Genomic DNA, 20444 nt, shown 5'->3' with positions numbered 1-20444 from the left:
CCTAAGATAGTTCTCTTCCTTCCCTAATCCTATCCAAGTCAGGGTCCTTTCTTCATCGTAGACCCACCAGCCTGAAATCACAGTGACCCTCCAGCAATGCAGGGGTTGGGGCACCGACCCACTTACACAGTCAAAAATCCACATACAACTTTTGACTCTCCTGAAACTTAATTACTTAATAACCTGCTGTTGACCAAAAGCCTTACTGATAACAAACAACACATATTTTGTATGTTACATGTATTCTATACTGTTTTCTTACAACAAAGTAAGTTATAGAAAAGAAAATATTATTAAGAAAATTATGAGAAAGAGAAAATGCATTCACTCTACTGTACTGCATTTACTGAAAAGAGATCTGCGAATAAGTGGGCCCACATGATTCACACTCTTGTTCAAGTGTCAATGGCCTACTGTGTTATCTTTCAATGATTTTCCATTTTGCTTCACACAACAGTCCCTTCAATTTTTATTGTTCTTTACTGTTTCTTACGGCTTTCCATATATTGTCTTTAAAACAACCTTCTGTACAAATGATTATTCCCACATGAGAGAAAGTCACCCCAGAGAGAATGTCATAAGGGCGCAGTGTTCCCAGGAAGAAAAGCCTGGATTGGAACCCAGGGGGGTTGCCTGGTTCTGTGCTCCATGCGCTGTGCTATGCTGCCCCAAACCCGCCTCCTCCCCTACTCTATCTTACTCCCTCCTGGCTTCTCTATGAGTAACTATAACCATTTTTACCTCTTCCATGAATCTCTTTATGGATTAATCAGAGGTGGGCCAAAAATACCTGATATCTTCCCTGTTGAGTCTTGGCCTAAGGCAAATAAGACTAAGATGTTGGCCTTGGCTCAGTTCTTTTGTTAAAATTCCCATTTGAAGCAGGTTTTCCATGGGATCTGTCACTCTACCTCTCCATTCCTCGCAAAACCTCTAAAGGGGCCAGTTGACCTCATCTCCATGTTTTTCCTCACCAGACTCTGAACCAATTCTGAAATTGTCTCTGGGGTTCAGGAGAGAGAAATAAGTTTTATTTCTGGATATAAGGAAGATGTGGCTAGGACCCAACACCAAAGTGGAGTTCTGACTATGTACCTACTCTGTCATAGGTGTCATAGTTGGGGAAGGAAGCCTTCCTGCAAGACAGGTGGGCAGACGAAAGGAAAAAAGTGCTTGCTTCAGGGACAGCTTGTTTCCAGAGTGAGATCCATGAGCAAGAAGAATTGCCCATTAACTCCTGCCCCCACCCTGTAAGAGAGGCTCTCGTCATCTTTCTCCTTATTTGGGATGGGAGAATGGGTGATAGAGAGAGGAGTAGGAGTAACTTCTTTTTGGGGGATGGTGGAAGGGGTGGCAAAAGAGCAGAAGAGCTATGGCAGGAATGTGTGCAGCAAGACTATCTGGTTCACAGAAATGGAAGGGCCTCAAAATAGCCTGCAGGTGAGCTCAGTCTCAGAGTGAGCACCTCTGAAGTTTTCCCTGTCCTCCCCATGGAAGAACCACACAAAGTGTATTGCCTTCTCTCCAAAATGGTTCTACAGAGAAAGACTTCTGGAGATAGTTTTTTTTAGAGATAGAGGGATGATCCTGCCTGTTGCACATAATGGGAATTCCTGCCCCATGGGTATATTTGCTGGGGACGACATTCCTGGGACAAAGGGAAAAATTGCTCTCTTTTTCCTGGCAAGCTATTGATGTTTTGCCAGGCCATCCTCTGAAATGGAATTTTATCCAGTATGCATAGCAAAATGGGAAACATGTCCATTTTGAAATTATTTGCATGTCAACGTGTTACTGGGTAATTTGAAGACCAAGAACACTGAGACTTAATTCAATCAGACTTAGGCCACTTAGACTGCCCTGGGATTTAGGAGACAGATGATTGTTTAGATACTGGCACCTGTGGGATGTTGGGTATGTCTGGATATGTCCCTTCACCACTGTGGGTATCAGTGGTTTTCCTACATAGCAAGGTTATTTAAGGTGGATCCTTTGAGGCTCCATGTCTCCCATGTAATGACCTCTGAGATTTTAAGAACAATAAGAAGGCTCCTGGTTGACTTGGTGTTAAACATCAACTTGCTCATCTCCAAAGTAATTTTTGAGAACAATAGGAAAGAGTTGAATTTGATACAGATATGTGCGGTATCTAGTCGTCACTATCCTAGCAAGTGGCAAGACTGCGTCCTTATCTGGTTTAGTAGTGAAAATATTTTATTTACAAACACTATCTACTCAGAAAAGACAAAATGCACCACAGAGCTGAGTAATGGTAACAGGTCAGAAGACTGCTGGGTAATATTTCACGGGCAAATTATCTCTATGAATGTAATCTTGTTGCTACCGAGAATGGGTTATTTCTTTACATCTCTGGAGCATTAAGAAAGACATTGATTTTCCATAGATATAAATCAGCAGAGAGGGTGAATATACATTTTATAGAAAATCTATAGAGGAGGAAATAAGGAAAGAATAAATGGATTTCTTTAGTGGTAACGATTAAATATGTGAAAGGCTATATTGCTATAGATACTCTTCATTTCCCCAGGATGGTAAGTGAGGATAGTCCTGCAACAAAGAAAGGATCATGTTAGTTGGACAATGTCCCTTTTTACTGAAATGAGAAGGTAGGGGGAAAGAGTGAGACAGCAATAAGCAAGATTCCAGGAATATATGCGGCAAGGTCTTATTCTTTAAAGTTCAAAACTGGTATTCTGCTCCTTTTTTTTTTTTCTTTTAAAGGAAATATTTTGAAAACTGAAACTTGTACTGGAAACTAGTGACCAGTCATAAGTCTTCTCTACCCTGGAAACTTGGTTGAAATCCAATTTGGATAGATTAGCTAAGTGTTATTCCAGTTATAGTCCAGCTTGGTTTTCTTTTTTAGAATTGGGTAGTTTTATTACAATTAATTCACCTTAACTTCAGCTAAGAGAAAATATTATACCAGCTGTATGAATCACCAATTTTCTTTTAAGCTTGAGGCCTTTTGTATGTCCTGACAGCGGTATCCAGCTTGTGTTTGCTGTTGAACCCTCTGAGGACGGCTTCTGTGTATTTCTGAACCCGTTAAGTAGACCATCACCAACTAATAAATTTTCAGCCTCTTTAAATTAAATATGTAACTTAAAAATTACAGTATGACTCAGAAGTGGAAGTGACTTGTGTAGGCTCACATAATTAGTTCCTGATATGGTTAGACACCTGTTCTCTAGACTTATAGAGAACTTGCTTCATGATTGCCATGGTTTTGAATCTTTCTATGTATCTGTCTGTCTGTCTGTCTCTCTCTCTCTCACACACACACACACACACACACACTCATGTACACACACCTTAGTACTATGTGTGTATATATATAATAGGAATAAAGAAACCAAGTAGACAACTTAAGATTATGGATAAGGCATACATGTCTGGAAAATTCAGTCATCATTTATAATTTATCAACATTAGAATGACAGTAGGAGGCTATAAAGGGCTTGGATTAGCTTCCATGTTACAAATGCATTGCAAAATTTCAAACTAATATATTCTCTGTTGAGTAGAGAAAGAATTTCTGAAGGACTAAAGCTAATTTGAGATATATAGATGTAGTTGTAGGTATAGATACATGTGCATGTACATACACACACACTGCTGCATTTTAGGAGAATGACATATATCCTGGGCCACCAATTACACACCTTCAGAAACCACCATTCCCATAAAGTACAACACGTATGGGAACACCCCTCTGCCCAGAACTGCACAATGTGGAGTGCTGGACATTTATATTTGAAATATGTCAGAGCTGTCATCATATAAATGCATAATTTCCTCAGGCCTGTTTTAAGATCCTTTTAAAAGTTCTGAATCACATGTAGTTCTTGCATATTATTTTTTATGAGTGAAAGAGTTTGGCCAGAAAACTAATTGTATTTAAGAGATCAATCTAATTTGGACGAGGCTGGTGGATTTTGCAAGACTTATTTCAGAGGTTGTTACCTTAGTATCAGAAGGTTTAATGTAGATGAGACCCCCTCTACTTGTTGGCAAAATAAATAGTGAAATTAGGAAGTCCCCAAGTAAAACACAAGCTAAGACAATTCTCCCCTTGGCATCTACCATGATGTCTGGAATTCCTAATATTAGTCATTTCTTTGAGTCATGGTGTTGTCTCCAGGACTCCTACAGGGCCTCATTAAAATTATGATGTGTCCCACTCAAGTGGGGCAACATGTACGCCACTAGGCATTATTATGAATTCAACCAATAATACATTTCTTAAGGACCTGATATTTTCCTAATAATAAGTTATGGTTCATGTATAACTCACTTGATTCCAAAGAGAATTTGAAGCAACCTACAATTAAAAAGCTTATACAAACAAACTTGCTCTAAATGTATAATGGTAATTATCTGAAAAGGCAGATGATGAGAAGTGTGTATGTTTCAGTGGGTGTTTGAATGGGTCTAATAGCTGTGGTTGTGGGGTGTTGGTCGTGGTTTACTCTCAGCCTAGCTAAAAGTGTGATCTGCTGTGGGATGAAACATTCATATGCATTTATGATCTTTCCTCCTTCTCCCCAACCCTGGCACTAAATAGTGCTCTCAGAACTATTATACATTTCCTACAGTTGAGTAGAAAGTCTTGAGACCAGAGTAACACTAATGGACAAGTCATCCAGGGTGTAGTTGTGTTCTTTCCTGCTTTTGCGTGTTTTTTCTGTTTTGTTTCAATGTGTAGATAAGCTTAAGAGATAACATTTCTCTCTATTTTCAACACATGTTTGATTGAAGAGTCAGCACTTATTTTCCCTCCAGAAACCCTCCCACGGCAATGGAAAGGGAGCCCTGTGAACGAGAGCAGATGGCACACGAGCTCAGGAGGAAGGATTACAAATCCAGAGTTTGCATCAGAGAAGAACAGGGATTCAAGGGACTGTAGAATCACTCATTGAAAGACAAATATAGGTTTAAGAATAAAATATTTACATAGAAGCTTTAATTCAAAAACCACGATATTTTTGTTTTCCTATATTCCTCATTGATGCTGCTTCATGTTTGATTGGAATGTAAGATTCATGAACATTCATTCAGAAGAATGAATATTCTGAATGAAGATATTTGTTTGAAATACCCAACATCGGGTGCCTCTCCCTTCTCTTTGCTGACCATCCTTTTCCAATCCATGTCCATTTGATTCAGGTAGACTGTCATATCTGATGCCGGGAATGGAGTCTGTGACACAAACTTGACCATTCAGTGCATGAAAGCCTCTTAACCAAAGTGATGGCTTCAAAGATGGAAAGGAGTGAATCTAGGGGGATGTTCAGGAGTTCCCGGGAAGAAACATTTTCTCTTCCTTGCAGGATTGAACATGGGAGAATGTGAGCCTAGAGTTATCTGAAGTCCCCAACACAGCAGAGGGCAGAGTCAAAAGATGGAGAAATTTTAATTCTGGTGCTTTATTTGAGCCTCTGAATTAAAACCTACCTGAGGGATCCCTGGGTGGCACAGCGGTTTGGCGCCTGCCTTTGGCCCAGGGCGCGATCCTGGAGACCCGGGATAGAATCCCACATCAGGCTCCCGGTGCATGGAGCCTGCTTCTCCCTCTGCCTATGTCTCTGCCTCGCTCTCCCTCTCTCTCTGTATGACTATCATAAATAAATTTCAAAAAAAAAAAAATTAAAAAAAAAAAAACCTACCTGAGATTGAAGCTCTTCCCTATGAGCTTCTTGAGTGTGCATATTACTGATAACAAATCCATAATCACCAAAAGGTTCTGGTGAAGTCCTCAGCTACTTGAAGTTATTAAACACAAGTGGCTGTTAAAGTCTTCAGACACAAGGGACATTGAGTATTATCTTGTTAAAGACTTGTGAACTATAATGAATTTGATTTTTATCCCTTCCCTATTTATTTATTTACGTATGTATTTATGTATTTATTTTTTTATTTCACAAGAGAGATGAGTTTATTAGATGCAAATAGGGCAAATGTATCACCTTTAAACATGTTCTCTCTTTTTTTTTTGCATATTTTTTTATTGGAGTTCAATTTGCCAACATATAGCATAAAACCCAGTATCCCTTTTTATTTTTATTTATTTATTAATTTTTAAAGATTTTATTTATTCATTCATGAGAGACACAAAGAGAGAGAGAGAGAGAGGCAGAGACACAGGCAGAGAGAGAAGCAGGCTCCATGCAGGGAGCCCGGAGTGGGACTCGATCCTCAGTCTCCAGGATCACGCTCTGGGCTAAAGGCAATGCTAAACCACTGAGCCACTCTGGCTGCCCTCCCTTCCCTTTTTAAACACTCTCATCTTAAGAATTTTAAATTAAATTTAAAAAAAAGATCTTTTGAATTCTTTCCATGAAATGGAACCTGTTTACTTCTTGAACACTCATAGTAATTTGCATCACATTGAGATAAAGGTGTTTGTATACCTATCTTATCACCATAAACAATGTTAAGATTCCTTTGAGGGATGCCTGGGTGGCTCAGTGGTTGAGCATCCGCCTTTGGCTCAGGGTGTGATCCTGGAGTCCTGGGATCTAGTCCCAGGTCGGGCTCCCTGCACAGAGCCTGCTCCTCCCTCTGCCTGTGTCTCTGCCTCTAGTGTGTGTCTCTCATGAATAAACAAATAAAATCTTAAAAAAAAAAAAAAAAGATTCATTTGAGAAAGGACAGGCCTTGCACATAATATAACACAGTCTTCCATTGCACACCAGGATCCATTAACTGAAGTTACCTGAAAGCATGTGTGAAGTCAGGTTATAGAGGCCTGATATTCAGGATGTGAGCCAAATAATTAGGTAAAGAAATTAAACATGGAGCCAAGATTCACTGATACTTGAAGTTACCCATATTTAATGATTGGCCACCCATTAAGGGAAGGAGACATAAGCAGAACCTTAAAACAACAGCTAAGCCCTGTATGAGATAGGTTTCATTCCAAATCCACTCAAAAATTTACATGCATGTAGTTGCACACGGCCATTCACAAAATGGCTGACTTTAAATGATGGTAAATGTTCTCTGCTTTGTTCTTTGTTTGTGTGTCTATCTCTTGCACTAGACTGGAAGTTCCTTGACTTAATCTATAAGGACTGATACTCGGTATATTTACTGAATGATCACAGAGCAGAATACATGAAATATTTTCCCTCTGATTTTTATTGCTCAGTTTAAGCATTTCATTCTGATTTTGCCTACTGCTCTCTGATTGTTTTTGCCTGCCATTTGGGTGGCCCATTGTAGAGTATGCATGTGTATGTGCGTGTGTGTGTGTGTGTGTGTGTGCGCATGTGTGTATGGCAGCAGTGTGAAGAGTTGGGCCACTGTGAACCTCATACCTTTCTAGAACTCTTTAGTAAAAAGTATTTGTGCCTTCACCCTCAGTTTCTTGTGTAATCATGGGTTTGTATGTTGTACTTACATTTTATTTCATGTCTCAGGTGGACTATCAGAACACAAATGGATGTCTGTGATAGTGTGTACTGTGGATCTATTGGTTGGGAGAGTGGTGAAGAATATACCTGGGGGGGTGCCTGTGTTCTCCACATTGCCATAGACTGGCCTTGCTCACAGAGATTCTGGCTTTGTCTATGCGAAAGGAATAGCCAGACTGTGAAACAGTTTGCTTGTTTTGGCCCTTTATATTTTTGGATCATTTCATAGCCCAATCAATTGTGTAGCAATTGGCTCTAAATTTGCCCAAATGTAGTCAGCTGAATACATATGTACACTTCGGCACTTGCACACCCACCCTCACTGTGCCTGACCTGAGCCTCTTATAGCCGGGCCCAGAGTGTCAGTGGCTCAGGACCTGCATGGACATCATAAGAGGCAGGAGAGAGTTTGGGTTAATGGCCCAAATTCTGGAATTGGATATCTGGTTTTAAGCTTAGGTTCTGTTACTTACTAGTGTGTGGCCTTGAGTAGGATATTTGCCTAATACTTCTGTGCTTCAGTTTTCTTACTTATTAAGTGTGGATGAGTCTTATCTAATGGGGTTATAAAGATTAAACAAGATAATCTGTGAGAAATACTGAGGTTAGTGCCTGCCAAATAGTAACTCAATAGTTGTTGGCTATCATCTTTGCTGTTACCACCACCATCATCAACACCTCTATTAACATCAGCAGCTGCATCAACTTTGAAGGACAGCTATTCTGAGAACTAGGCCAGAGGAGGAACTGTTGGGATTTGAGGAAGGGATAGCAAGGTTTCTTTCTTTACTTTTCTTTTCTTTTCTTTTCTTTTCTTTTCTTTTCTTTTCTTTTCTTTTCTTTTCTTTTTTTCTTTTCTTTTCTTTCTTTCTTTTCTTTTCTTTTCTTTTCTTTTTTTTTTTTTTTTTTTTTTGATAGCAGGTTTCATGTTAATGCACATTATCTCTGGAAGTTGGGGGCTATATGCAAATGAGGTTAGGATGTATTTGTTTCTCTTGGATGAGTGGCTACCTAGACGTGGTCCTAGAGGACCAGGCCAAAAGATGGATCATGATTTAATTAGTGAAAATTCATGATAATCCTCTGGAAATTTATTATGTGTGACTTTTTTGATGGAAAGTCATAATAAACATTGTCTTCATGTGAAAAGATACATGCACACAAAAATAGTCATGGGCAAGATGGGGAAACAGGAAGATCTATCTACAGTGGCTTCTGGGTTCCGCAGTTGGGTAAATGGCTGAGTCTTGGTTTCAGTTCAGGTTTGAAGTTGAGATGGAGCCCTGCATGGGGCTGCTCAGCATGGAACACACTTGAGATTCTCTCTCCTTCTCACTCTGTCTCTCCCACTTGTACTTGCACACACTCTCTCTCTAAAATCAATCTTTTAAAAAATTTTTTAAAAAGATCTATCATTTACCTCTATCTATCATCTATCTCTCTCCATATATATAGATATATATTAGGAAAAGTTATATATATTTACATATATTTTTTCTAATATACATATGCATTTTGGAGATCTTTATCATATCTTTATATTTAATTCTTTTTTATTCTAGAAATGACAGCAAAGTATCTCTCTGGGAGAAATGTAGTTATATGCGCATGACTGCTTGCATGCATAGTATAATCTAGGGTGTGGGCTCAGCTGTGAGATTTGATGTGGAAGGCAGATTTGAAAGACTCTGGAAGACGGCTGTTTCTCTTGTTTCAAAGCCTGCCATGAATGGAAGGAACATATCAAAACAAGTTCCCTAATGGAAACAACAAACTAAAAGCCCTTATTGGGTTTTTGTGACTCTATCAGTTTGTTCTTTAATTGTGAGTTGTCCTCACATGGGAAATATAAGTATCAATAATTTCTAGGATGTTAGCTCCACAATTCTGGTGTCCAGGCTCACTCACTTTCCCTCCTAAACTACGGCTCTGCCTAAGATGAATGCTGCTTGATGGCTTAGAATTCTTGACATTTTTCTTCCACATTCCCAGGGGTGAATAGTCAGTTATGAAAGGGCCACCTTCTATTCACTTTCTGAGAAGGAAGGATATAGAAGGAGAAGGAGAAGGAGGGCGGGAGGTGGGGGGGGGGGGGGCGGAGAAGAGGAAGAAGAAAGAAGGAAGGAAAATGTGAGATATGGTGACAAAAACACAGAAACAGCCAAGACACTGGACAGAGATAGGAGAAGCTGACCCACATGTTCCACCTCTGGTCTCCAAAGGAAATGATAATCCACACATGAGCTGCAATTCTGTTGGGTGTTTTTTTTTTTTTTTTTTTTTTTTCCTCTTTTGAAATTTTTTCCTTTTTACAGAGCTGAAAATATTTTGTTTTCCTTTCCTCTAGTTTTCTTTCTTATCCTGGGTTGTGTACCTTTTTAACATGTATTTCTTTTTTTCTTTTTAAAGCTTTGTCTTCCTTTCTGGTATTCCTTTACTTTTATTAAATTCCATTTGTGGGTGTGTATGTGTGTGTACATGTGCATGTGTCTGTTTGAATAAAGAGTGTTTTAGAAGGAAGAGATTTAAAAATCGAGGAAACAAACTGAGTTTGGAAAGAGCCGTGTTCTCTGAGGCACATTCTGTTTGCCATGTGCTTTGAAAGACATGTCCTCAGGCATGTGGTACACCAAAAACCCACAGTGAGTACAAACAGTGGAAAATATGTCTCCTTTCCTGCTTTCATATAGGCTAAACTAGCTGAAGTCATGGGCTCCTGGGTTGAGCGGTGTCTCTTCTGCTTTCCAGTGAAAAGTCAGTCAAGAGATAGCATGTTGAGCCTGGTGTCAGAGGCGGCAACAGGACACAAAAGTGGAGTTATTTTACATGTTGCACAATGAAAGAATGTTGTTTGTGCAGGATCTGATGAGGAGAAGTGCTTATTAGGTGTACCTTGTTAAAACCAGTGCACGATTTAATCATAATGATTGTCCTTGGTGGTGGGGATTAAATTACAGAGCCTCTTCTGTGTAAACAGGTAGACAATTGAAATCTTGCTGAAAAGAAAGGCATCCATCTTGGTGCTCCAGGAAATATCTGATTTCTCCGAGGTAGAGAAGAATTTGAAAAATCTGACATGACAGCATTCAGGCAGTTAGAGAAAGAAGTAGCAGCTTCTACTCCAAGATATTATATATATATATATATATATTTTTTTTTTTTCACTCTGATATTCATTCCCGCAGGATGAAAACCAAACCCAAATACAAGCTAACTTATCATCACTTTTCCTATTCTGGAAAACCCTTAGGAACTGCTTTAAAAAGTTATGATTCTTTTGGGTTTGTTTGATTTTTAAGTCTTAGGTAGAGACTGCAATCATAATTACTGTACTTCTCTCTTCCAAGACCTGAAAAATTTAATAGGCACCTGAACAGGAAGATTTAATTTTTGTTTTAGAACTGTGCTACAATAAAGCTTGGAAATGTTACTGTTTATTTTCTCATTTTGAATCAAAGTCATTATAAAACAGTCATTTTTGGGAGTCCAAATTATAACCTCAAGGCCATGTCAAAGTCTTTACAATGGCAATTCCCATGGAAATTGCAAGATCTAAGTACAAGGTTCATCAACAAGATAAGAAATAACAAGTGTTAGTGAGGATGTGGAGAAAAAAGGAACCCTTGTGCACTGTCAGTGGGAATGTAAATTGATGCAGCCACTTTGGGAAATAGCATGGAAGTTCCTAAAAGAATGAAAGATAGGAATACCATATGATCCAGTAATTCCATTCCTGGGTATTTACCTAAAGAAAAGGAAAACACTAATTTGAAAAGATATATGCAGCCCTATGTTTTGCAGCATTATTTATAATAGCCAAGTTATGGAAGCAATCCAGAAGTCCCTTGATAGGTGAGTGGATAAAGAAGATATAATATAAACACACACATGCACAAATACACATAGTGGAATATTACTAAGTTATAAAAAGGAATGAGATCTTGCCATTTGTGGGTATATATATATATATATATATATATATATATATATAGACCTAGAAGGTATTATGCTAAGTGAAATAAGTCAGACATCAAGGGACAAATACCATAGGATTTCACTTATATGTGGAGTCTAAAAAATGAAACAAATGAACAAACAAAGCAGAAACAGACCCATAATTATGGATGGTTGCCAGAGGGGTAGAGAATGGGCAAAATATGTGAAGGGGAGTGAGAGGTACAGGCTTCCAGTTATGCAATCAATAAGTCCCAGGGATAAAAGAGACAATATAGGGCACTTAGTCAATGATATTATGGTAGTATCACATGGTGACAGATGGGAGCTACATTTGTGGTGAATATAGCAACCTACAAAGTTGTCCAATAACTATGTTGTACACCTGAAACTAATATCACACTGTATCAGCTTCAACAACAAAAATAGTAACTGTGCCCATCATCATCAGAATCATAAACCAGGATAATGGCTTATTTTTCCTATTTGTTTTGATGCAGAATAATTTTCATTTAAATGCTATAATGGTTTGAGAAGAAAGTGATTTTAAAGAGCTAAAGACTCTGCAACCCACTGAAATAGCCTACATTTATCAATTGGAAAAAATTCAATCCAAATTTATGCCTCATACTAAATATAAATGTAGAGTCTAATTATGATGTACATAATAAAGTAATGAATATGTAATGTTAAACATTTTTAAAATACAAGGTTCATTTTTTGAGATTATTTGAAAAGTAACTGAAAGGATGTTTTTCCATCTTAAGAAAAATACATACATTTAGAATGATGAAGATGATTTACGTAGTCTGATACAATTTTTTGATTATCTCTTTTAGCAATTGCACTGACTAACATGTAAACTTCTGCTAAATTCTGCTGTATCATTTGGTGCCTGTGAGTTGAAATGCTATCTGAAAAACCCTCTGTAAGATATCACAGAAAAAAGAAGGGAAAAGGAAATAAATTTGAAATAAATACCAAATAGATTCACACTCAAATGTAAATGATACCAAGGAAAAAATTAATGAAAAGTTTTATTTTGAAGTAGGGCCTTCAACTCTCTATAATTTCATGCTTATAAAGCACACACATGCTGTCTAAATTGGCTCCAAAAGCCTTTTGTGATTGTTCATGACACACATGCCTGGTTCTGGACCTCAATTTCTATCCAATCCCCAATATAATGTAAATTTTATAAGTGTGAAATTAAGTTAAATGATGTATATCCTATGCGAGTTCTAACTATGCAAAAGCATGACCTAATTTTCTTGATTTTCTGATTATGTACTATTCTATTTTTTAATAAATATTTGTGTTGTTCGAGCCACCAAAAGAAAGAAGCTTGAGCTACGTATGACTTTATAAATCTGATTATTAAGCAAATAATTTTTTTTGTTTTCTTTCCTAGGGGGTATAACTTTTGAGCCATTTGAGATGATCTTTTCCTTCCAAAAAATTTTGCTCTTATGTGAGAGATTTAAGATGCAAATCAAACACCATCATATTACTAACAAATCAATAGCAAGCAAAATAAAATATCTTGACTTCACTGCATCTCTGGGTTTGAAGGCTTTTCAATGACCAAGCTGTGTAATGAAATTCAAGCACCACCCCAGACCATAGGCACAGGAGATTTTGCATCTCAACCTTTACGTAAGACAGCCTGTCTTCTTGGAATGCCCTTCTCTGTGTTTTTCCAAGTCACCTATTTTTCAAGGACAAATAACATGCCACTCAGTGAAGACATTCCCATGCCTTCTCTCTGCTTTCTATCACTTGCAGAAGTAGAGGTTCCTTTGCCAGTCCCAAGATACCTCTTCTTACATCCATTGTAGTATTCATTTTATTATGATTTGTGTGTATACCTTAGAAGGTGAGTTATTTGAAGGAAGTAACCATGTATTGGGCTTTTTGTTCTTATAAGCGAATCCATTATCAGGCATAGAATAATGCTTAATAAGTATTTGTTACATGGACCAATATATTCAGCCAGGAAACTAAATCCTTTCATCTGGTAATGAGTGGCTTTCAGGCTCTCGGTATAGTAATCCTTTGTTAAAAATTATTTTCATCACAACTCAGAACATACAACCCAGGAAGTACTCACATAGAGTTTTATGATATGGCCTTCCCTTCCCTCAGTATGTGTGACATACATTATTTTCCATTATTCTATTCTATTCTATTCTATTCTATTCTATTCTATTCTATTCTATTCTATTCTATATTTTAATCCAGTCATTTTTAAATTTGGTTGTAATCCACGAAATTAATTTCCTGACCTCCTTGCTTGTGACCCATAGTTTAAAAAACACCCATCTTTGTGGTTTTAGGCATATCTATTTCTTTCATTATCATCTCAAGGCAAGCTGTCCTGTTTTTGAAAGTTACCAGAGATTCACATTATTATAGCTACCTTCTAAACATTTGGTCTCCTGGAGACACCAATGTATAAATAACATGTTCCAAAATCTTCCTATTACTATTTTTGCCCCAATGCTTCTCTCTTATATTTTGTCACAGAGGTTATTAGCAAGCAAAGAGTTCTCTAATTCCGGTTTTACTTACAGTGTCCGTAAGAGATCCTAAGGAGTGATGAAAATGGTCATGTGCCATGACATACAGTGTATCTGAATTCATGTAACAAGGAATCAGTTTCCAAGAAAATTGCAAAAGGATGTTCTTGAAATAACTGTATGGAAAACTCAAAGTAAAAGCCTTAGGAACTGATCATAATTCTTGACTCCAAACCCACAGAGGAAAAAATATTGAACAAAATCATTTCTATGATCCAGAAAGTGAAGACCACAAATCAAGTTACAAAAACATTTAACTACACACCATGGTCATCCTGCTGTGCTTCAGTTACAATGGGGCAATGACTCATTGGGCAACTCTTAGTGGAAAATGTATAGTCAGGAGACAGATCCTTCTCTCTGTGAAGTCAGAAGGAACTAACCAACCTCTTCCTGACTTCCATAATATTATCCACCACTGAAAGGCTATCAAAGCAGAGCTGGAGATTAGATAATACTTCTGAATAACTCAAAGGAATCCCTTTTGGAAGTGAAAATGTTTTTGAAATTTTGCTATGCTTGAGCTAAATATAAGTGCAGCATCTTATTTATTAATTGGGGCTTTTGAAAGGTAGATGGATATCATCTTTAAAATCCAGCAAAGCCACTGTCATCTGATAATTGGTAGAAATATAATGTAAATTTTTCAGAAATGTTTTGAATGTCTTGACTCAGTCAGTAAAATTTTATTCTCCAGGGTGGCACTGTCAATATGGTGGCATTAGCCACATGAGGCTATGTAAATTAAAATTAGTTAATATTAAATAACATTTAAAAATCCAGTTATGGAGTCACAGTGGCCACATTGCAAGTGATCAATATCCATTACTGCAGAAGTTCCTATTGGACAGTACTGTTCTTGATAGAGAACATTTTATTCAATTAACATCTGATTTCTTCGGTCACTTGTTTGGTTGTTGAAAGGGAAGGGTAGAAGTGGAGATGTGACAGTGAAGCCTTGTCCATACTGGGAAAACATTGACTTCAGCCTCTACCTGGGCTTGTTTTCTTACAGTCCTCTATCCCCACTGTTACTGGTTCATTGCCATGGATCCATTTTAGCTTGACTTGAGTCTCTTCAATCTGTCTTTCTCACTGCTTCCAGAGTTACCATTCTAAATCAGAGGTCAAGTGTAAGCCATTGTTTTGTTTGTTTGTTTGTTTGTTTGTTTGTTTTCCTAAGAAAACTTCAAATCACCCCCATTATCCCCAGAGTAACTTTTTATTGGATCCAATGGGGTGCAGATCAGCAGCCCTTTATTCAGTTCCTCCATGTAGCTCATGCTCTGGTGATGCTCTTAGTCACCTACCCATGTGTCTTTAGTCCTTTGCCTGCACATTTCCTTGCCTCAGAGAAAGGTGTCCTTGCCTGTTGGTTCAGCTTACATGCCAGACCTTTGTGAAAACTTCTGTGGTCCCATCAGACCGAAACTTGGCACTGCTTTAAGTGCTCGCCACATGCTCTTTGCCCCTCTGTTACTGCATCTTTTTCCAATTACATGTTTAACGTGTCTAACTCTCCCACTGGCTGATAAGCTTTCTGAAGGAAAAGGGACCCTCAGTATCCCCCAAAGCTTTCTACACGTGACTGCTTAACAGGCAATAGAGAGGGACACTTCAATTTAATTTGGAGTGAGGAATAGAAAAACTGGCTAACTGGAATCGAGTAAGCGTTTGCTTAGAGAAATGGTGCTGGGGCTTGTGTAGGGTTTTAAGGGATGCAGACAGGAGGAGGGCTGAGGTTAAGACCAGAAATCTAACCTTGGCAGTGCTGAGGAGCAAAATGGAATGGTGAGGCGGCAACTGTGGGCTGCCAATGTTTCATAGGTCACAAAACACCACAAGGCATTCGAGATCAACCTCAGGCAGCATGAGTCATTCTCTCCCTGAGCTCACATGGCAGTTAATCCATAGCTCTGCTGTATTCCGTGTTCTCAGGCTGGGCACTTCCTGGTGTCAGTGGCACCATCTTACTCTCTCTGCTCTCCTCTCCTCTACCCCGTCCTTCCTAGGTGCCAGTTGCATACATCCAGCAAGAGGATTCTCTGCAAATTATGGCTGAATAAGTCCCACTGCGAGCTGAGTGAAAAGTCACCACAGGTAGAATGTAAAACATGTAAGATTATCAAGTACAAATAGGAATGTGGAGCATGTTGCCAGAGTTCTTTTATGCATTTTCCAACAGCACAGGGTCGTGGGGTCATCTCTACCATTTAACCTAGCAATATGTTGGCATGCCTGGAATTCTGAATCCCGTTTGATCAATCATCACTTCTTTTGTCCACCGAGGGCCTGTTTTTACTAGAGATAAACCTCCTTCCTCGTCTTCAAAAGGGAGCCCAAACTGTTAAAAAAGAAACAAACAAAAGACACCCCCCCCCAGAAACAAATAACCCCAATCACCCCTCCCTTCCCCCACCCCACTTTGATTTTTCTCACTCTATGTTTCCTGGGGTCAATGCGAAGTGAAGGTGAATTTGGAGACTCAGAGCTGGAGGTGTTAGGAATGTGGAACTCTTTTCCATGAGTGGGCGGGAAGTTCATCAACATAACGGTGGTCAAGGAAGCTTAAAAATAAAGCTGCTTTCTAAAGGAGAGAAAGTAAAATTGATTAAGCTTTCAGTTAGCTACTTTTTTTCTTAAGGAATCAGTTGATTTACTAAAAAAGGAGGAAAAGGAAGGAAGGAAGGAAGGAAGGAAGGAAGGAAGGAAGGAAGGAAGAAAGAAAGAAAGAAAGAAAGAAAGAAAGAAAGAAAGAAAGAAAGAAAGAAAGAAGAAAGAAAGAAGAAAGAAAGAAAGAAAGAAAGAAAGAAAGAAAGAAAGAAAGAAAGAAGAAAAGAAAGAAAGAAGAAAGAAAAAAAAGCTGCCAGCAGAGGAAAAGTCAATGCACTCTTCCAAAAAGATCCTTTGACTAGAAGGAACACGTAAATTCCAAGAAAAGTTAGTTAGAAAGAACAGTTTATTCTCGCTGGTTCCTTCTCATCACATCAGTATTTATTTCCCCCAAATGCCCTTTATTTATTCATTTTAACCATCCTAGCTGTCTACATGTTGGTTCAGGGCATAAAGAACTTTTCTTACCACAAAGACCCTTTTGGGACACCAAGTGGAGACCTCAGCTCTCCTTTTAAATTCTCAGGACTCTAAAACCTAATGTCTGCAGAGACAAACAGGAGGGCTACTGCAAGAAGTCAGGAGCCTAAGTAGTTAGGATGTAGGCCTCTTACCAAGAAAAATCACGGGGCTGTTCCAACATGAGCTGGTTTGCCATCAATCCATAAGATGGAGATAGGGTGTGCCAGTTTCAGAATGTGTAACTTCTATTTACTGAAACTGTAACACATATTCATTGTAAGCTACAATTATCCACAGTTTGGTCTGTTTATGAAACCGTTTTGTGGTTATTTATTAAAAATAAAATTTATGTGTGCTTATTGAAGCTATATTTTGGCAGGCAAAGGAGGTTGGCAGAAATGTCTGAGTCAACAGCCAGGCTCCAGCCACTCTGTATGTCGTCATATAAAAACTTGTCAAATAATATTTAGTTTTTAATCTTTAGTTGCAAACATAAGGTTAGTCATGAAAATATTCTGTGAGTAGGTCTCCTTGAAACAAGAACCCGGGTGTTTGGATTTCAGTAAAGGTGATAATTAAGTTGCTGGCTTGTTTAGGGGCGATTTGTCATTCCTTTTCTTCCACAAACTTCTATTACCTGTTGTTTGTTCAGGTTCCTCACATCTTTAAAGAGCTGTTTTATAATGATTTTTTAAAATATAAGCAATCTGTTTATCTATCAAATTTAAAACCCCAAACAAATACGTCATTCATGATTAAGGAGACATTATCCTGCCAGTTAAGTCCTGGTCCTCTTCTACTGGAGGTCTTTCAAATGCAAATAGATTATTTTTTCAGACCTTTCAGTTATTTAAATCATTATTCAGTTGACCCTTGAGCAATAAGGGTTTGAACTGTGCAGGTCCATTTATACAGTTTTGTGTTTTTTTTTCTGATAAATACAGTACAGTATTGTAAATGTATTTTTTCTTTCCTAAGATTTTCTCAATAATGTTTTCTTTTCTCTAGATTATTTTATTATAAGAATGCAGTACGTAGTACATATAGCATATAAAATATGTGTCAATCAACTATTTATGTTACTGGTATGGCTTGCGGTCAAACAGGCTTTTAGGAGTTGAGTTTTGGGGGAGTCAAAGTTACATGTGGATTTTTGACTATGTAGGGGATCAGTGCTCCTAACCCCCATGCGGTTCAGGGGTCAACTGTGTTTACCTTTCTAATGCCTTCTAAGAAGGAGGTTCTTCTCAAAGGGGCCACAGCTGTTTGTTTCAAGAACGTATATTTCATCTTACTTAGCCATGTGCGTGTATATATAAGCCAAAATGATAGAAGTTGGTCGATAGGGATCCTGAATAGAAAGAAAAATGTCATTAAATAAAGGGTCTTGGAATTGGAGAGAAGGGATGTACTCTGCATGAATAGGGAGAATCAAGTATTCTTTCCTTTGGATCTACTTGCACAAGATTCAACGAGGGAAGAGGAAGGGCGTAATGGACTAGAATTAATCAAGCATGAATTAATTGAGAAGAAAATTTTCCTAAAAGGGAGTTTCTGAGATGCGATAATCAAGAATTGAAAAAAGAGGGAGGCCTGGGTGGCTCAGTGGTTGAGCGTCTGCCTTTGGCTCTGGGTGTGATCTGGAGGTCTTGGGATTGAATCCCTCATCAGGCTCCCCCATGGGGAGCCTATGCTTCTCCCTCTGCCTATGTCTCTGCCTCCCTCTCTGTTCTCTCGTGAATAAGTAAATAAAAAAATCTTAAAAAAACAAGTTGAGAAAAGATAGCCCAGTACACTTCTTGCTGTTTCCTTAAATACCTTGCAGATGAGTCATTGCTGAGATTGTGATTTAGTTTGCCTTGACAGACTTTCTATCCCAACTTTATAAGACAGTTATACATTTTATATATCAATTGTCTTCTATCGCTCCATCCCCTTTCTTCATTGGAATTTGGCTTTAGCTGTAGTAAAAAGCTATTTGAGGATTTCTTCATTGATAGTGACTTGGTCCTGCAATTTAGAATTTGTAGCCAAGACACATAACTCAATTCCATACACATTTTATTTGTTGGGCGTCTTCTGTGAGCAAAGCTCTGTGCCAGGTGCTATAGAAAATGGTAAGTTTTCTAAGACAGAGCCATTCCTATACGAAGCTCATAAAGTGATGAAAAGTGTTATCTATGGATGATCTGTTCCCATAGCCTATAGTGGTTTGGATACCATTAACATGGTGAAAGTTTATTTTGGATTCATCAGTGCACAAATCCCAAGGAGTTTGCAAAAACGCCTTGTAGGAGCTTGGTGCATTTGAAACAGAGACTCAGCATGAATGGAGCAAGAGAATGGCAAGAGAGGAATCTTTCTGGATCAGTAGAACCCCCAAAATAGCATTGTGGGGAGTTAAGCAGGGAAACAAAAGATAGCTGCAGACTACTGCAGCCTTAGAGGATGCAGCCTTAGACAGAATTGAGTGGGAAGGATGTTTATTAAGGAGTGCTCTTGATTAGCATCTGTGGGAGAAGGGATAAAAGAAGAATTGAGCAGAGGGAGAAGGTGACCTGGGGTTTAGGTCTAACCACAGCCTTGCTTAAAGGGAGCAGTGGTCCTCCAGAGTGGTACCGGTGATGCTGAGATATTTGGGCATTTATTCTTCCACTACTTAAACAATATTGGATATGGGTTTCCCCAGGATGGGGTGTGACCTGGGGCAAGGCAGTTCTTTTGCAGCCATGGCCACCCTAAAGGGATTGACATCAATATCCCTTTCTGGGCACCAAGTCTTTCATGGAAGCAGAATCTGAGACATTGACGCATCTTGATGACCAGCACAAAAAGACTATTATTTGCATTTAAAAAAAATGATGCTGGTAGTTTGGGAAGAATGGATTAAAAATAGAAAAGAGCAGGAATGGAAGCCAGTTAGGTGCTGTTGAAATTTTTCAGTGGGAGTTGATATATTTGGACTCTAGGGAAACTGTAGGGTTGCAAAGAAGTGAATGGGATCCAAAGATATTTTTGACATAGATCCTGTAGGAATAGGTGGGTGAATTGGATGAGGGAAGTAAGGAGGATGAAGGTACCAAGGATGAATCTCTTGAGTTTTGGCATGAGCAAGAGAGAGGATGGAGAAACCACATATAGAGGAGGGGAGGACTTGAGGAAGAGAACTGTGAGTCAGAGTTGAAATGTTCACCTTTCAACCAAGTGGAGACACCATGCAGGAAGCTGGGTACACCGTTCCTGAGCTTAGAAAAGAGGCCTGCCATGTTGTTTAACATCCTTGCTACTGTTAGTACCGAGCCAGTTGGAAGGACAAATTCCTAGGGAGGGAATGTGGTAAAATGGGAAGGAAGTTCGGCCGAGGAAGGAAAAATGGAGACAGAAGAATAAGGAAAAC

The 20444-nt window shown here is 38.6% G+C and overlaps 1 long non-coding RNA gene across 1 annotated transcript; it reads right to left on the bottom strand.

Annotated features, from left to right (window-relative positions):
• Positions 1–14493: 14493 nt before the first annotated feature.
• Positions 14494–18392, bottom strand: LOC119865854. Its single transcript, XR_005378276.1, has 3 exons — positions 18263–18392; positions 16412–16559; positions 14494–16316 (listed from the first exon to the last, which is right to left on the bottom strand). It is a non-coding gene; the product is annotated as an uncharacterized LOC119865854 (long non-coding RNA).
• Between the last annotated feature and the right edge of the window lie 2052 nt (positions 18393–20444).

The sequence above is a fragment of the Canis lupus genome, chromosome 25, assembly GCF_011100685.1.
Source record: "Canis lupus familiaris isolate Mischka breed German Shepherd chromosome 25, alternate assembly UU_Cfam_GSD_1.0, whole genome shotgun sequence".
Classification (NCBI taxonomy): Eukaryota; Metazoa; Chordata; class Mammalia; order Carnivora; family Canidae; genus Canis; species Canis lupus.
Note: the sequence above shows the minus strand (reverse complement) of the source record. Positions and strands in the feature narration are given on the sequence as shown.